Source organism: Natator depressus, chromosome 6 (assembly GCF_965152275.1).
Source record: "Natator depressus isolate rNatDep1 chromosome 6, rNatDep2.hap1, whole genome shotgun sequence".
NCBI classification, from domain to species: Eukaryota; Metazoa; Chordata; order Testudines; family Cheloniidae; genus Natator; species Natator depressus.
Window position 1 is genome coordinate 13,745,971 of NC_134239.1, and position 3,441 is coordinate 13,749,411.

Consider the following 3,441-nt stretch of genomic DNA (forward strand, 5'->3'; position numbering starts at 1 on the left):
AAGACAACAAATCCACACACCAGGACGTGAATGCCTAGCAGCCTGTGACCTCTCAGCTGGGAGGCTGAGCAAACCCCGCAGCTGGAGAACAAAAGATCAGGAAGGCGGCAGGTGGGGTTAGGAGTTGGCTGTGGGAAGGGGTCGGGGCTCTCACCTGGGAACTGGCCATGGAGGTCAGACTGAGACAGAGCCTGAACAAGGGGTTCACCACAGCTTGGCTGGGCTCTGGGCTGAGCAGGATGGACTTGGGCCATGCTTTAACCTTTGTTTCTCTGTGCTCACCTACGGCCCTCCTGTGCTCTGCAACAGCTGACTACTGAACCCGGCTGTTTGGACAACACTGAGCCTCACTGCAAATACTTATTGAGGGGCATTAAGAGCAGATAAGGCTGTGCCGGGAGTCTGTCCCAGCTGGGCCCACTGAATTGAGCTCATGGGTGAGGCAGGAGGGTCAGTCACAGGAGGCAGTGAGGCCCGACGGCCTGCCCTGAAGGAAGGTGAGACCCTTCTGGGGTCTGGCACGCTGAAGGATTCCTCCAAGAGACTGTTCCAAAGCTGGGGGTGTAGCACTGATCTTGTGGATCCACGTCACACAATGACACAGGGACAGACATACACCATGAACAACCACACATGCAATCACACACCATGCAGTGTCACACACAACCATAATCACCCCATGCACAACCACACAGGGACAGACACACACCTTGCACAGCTACATACATGCTATCATAACCACACCAGGCACAGCCGCACATGCACAACCTCACACACACAGCCACATATGCATGTTTACACCATGTACAACCACCCACTGTGCACAACTATATGTACACCCACTCTTCATGCACAACCATCTGTACACACACACAACCACCGGCACAACTATACACACATATGAATGTGCACATGCAGCACAAACACGTAGGCCGGCCAGGGGAGGGGGCACCTGTGGGTGGCACCCAGGGAGTTAAAGGTTGAGTTGTAGGTTGTGTTAGCGCAACTGGACTCATCACAGCAGCTAAAGGCTGGTCAGTGGCCAATGAGAAACTGGGAGGGGGAAGGGCTGCAACTGCACCAGAGACCTGTGGGAGACATAAAGGAAAGGGTGAGACACGCCCTGCACAAATGTGATCCTGGCGTTTCCCAAGGGTGACCCCCACTGGTGAGATCTGCGTATTCCCAGTATATGCTCCAGCCAACTTGGTCTTTTCCTCTGTTCTCCCTGCCTCACTTTCTTCTCTTCTGTCCCATTTGGAAATCTCCACTCTGTTCTTCCCCACATCCTTCTCCCTCTGCTCTCTCCCAGTCTCTCTCCTCTATCCACTCATAGAATCATAGAATATCAGAGTTGGAAGGGACCCCTGGAGGTCATCTAGTCCAACCCCCTGCCCAGAGCAGGACCAATCCCCAACTAAATCATCCCAGCCAGGGCTTTGTCAAGCCTGACCTTAAAAACTTCTAAGGAAGGGGATTCCACCACCTCCCCAGGTAACGCATTCCAGTGTTTCACCACCCTCCTAGTGAAAAAGTTTTTCCTAATATCCAACCTAAATCTCCCCCCACTGCAACTTGAGACCATTACTCCTTGTCCTGTCATCTGCTATCACTGAGAATAGTCTAGATCCATCCTCTTTGGATCCACCTTTCAGGTAGTTAAAAGCAGCTATCAAATCCCCCCTCATTCTTCTCTTCTGTAGACTAAACAAACCCAGTTCCCTCAGCCTCTCCTCATAAGTCATGTGTTCCAGACCCCTAATCATTTTTGTTGCCCTTCGCTGGACTCTCTCCAATTTTTCCACATCCTTCTTGTAGTGTGGGGCCCAAAACTGGACACAGTACTCCAGATGAGGCCTCACCAATGTCGAATAGAGGGGAACAATCACATCCCTCGATCTGCTGGCAATGCCCCTACATATACATCCTAAAATGCCATTGGCCTTCTTGGCAACAAGGGCACACTGTTGACTCATATCCAGCTTCTCGTCCATTGTCACCCCTAGGTCCTTCTCTGCAGAACTGCTGCCTAGCCATTCGGTCCCTAGTCTGTAGCGGTGCATTGGATTCTTCCGTCCTAGGTGCAGGACTCTGCACTTGTCCTTGTTGAACCTCATCAGATTTCTTTTGGCCCAATCCTCTAATCTGTCTAGGTCCCTCTGTATCCTATCCCTACCCTCCAGCGTATCTACCACTCCTCCCAGTTTAGTGTCATCCGCAGACTTGCTGAGGGTGCAATCCACACCATCCTTCAGATCATTAATGAAGATATTGAACAAAACCGGCCCCAGGACCGACCCTTGGGGCACTCCGCTAGATAGCGGCTGCCAACTAGACATGGAGCCATTGATCATTACCCGTTGAGCCCGACAATCTAGCCAACTTTCTACCCACCTTGTAGTGCATCCATCCAGCCCATACTTCTTTAACTTGCTGACAAGAATACTGTGGGAGACCGTGTCAAAAGCTTTGCTAAAGTCAAGGAATAACACGTCCACTGCTTTCCCTTCATCCACAGAACCAGTTATCTCATCATAGAAGGCAATTAGATTTGTCAGGCATGACTTTCCTTCCTCTCTCACACCTTTTTTCAGTTCATTCTTTCCTTTCTGTCACTCTTTCATTCTTTTCTTCTTTCTTTCCCCTTTTAATTTGTTTTCTTTCCTTCTCTAATGCATTCTTTTATTTCTATAGTTCATTCTTTAATTCTTTTTCTCATTCATTTTTTCCTGTTTTCTTTCCTTAATCCTTCTTTCTTTCATTTATTCCATCTTTCACTTGTTTTTTCTTTCCTTCTTTAGTTCTTTCCTTCATTCCTTTGTTCTTTCTAACATTTTTTTTCACTCATTTTTCTTTCCTTCTTTAGTTCATTCTGTATTTTGTTTCTTCTATCTTTTGTCTATTCTTTAATTCTATCACAAGAACATAAGAATGGCCAGAGTGGGTCAGACCAATGGCCCATCTAGCCCAGTGTCCTGTTGTCCAAGAGTGTCCAGAGCCAGGTGCGTCAGAGGGAATGAACAGAACAGGGAAATTATCAAGTGATCCATCCCCTGTTGTTCAGTCCCAGCTTCAGGCAGTTGGATATTTAGGCGCATTCAGAACATGGGGTTGAACCCTTGACCATCTTGGACAATAGCCATTGATGGGCCTGTCCTCCAGGAACTTACCTAATTCTTTTTTGAACCCAGTTGTAGTTTTGGCCTTCCGAACATCGCCTGGCAACGACTTCCACAGGTTGACTGTGCGTTGTATGAAAAAACTACTTCCATTTGTTGTAAACCTGCTGCCTATTCATTTCATTGGGTGACCCTTGGTTCTCCTGTTATGTGAAGCGGTAAATAACACGTCCTCATTCGCTTTCTCCACGTCAGTCCTGATTCCATAGACCTCTGTCATGTCCCCCTTTAGTCACCTCTTTTCCAAGCTGAACTGTCCCAG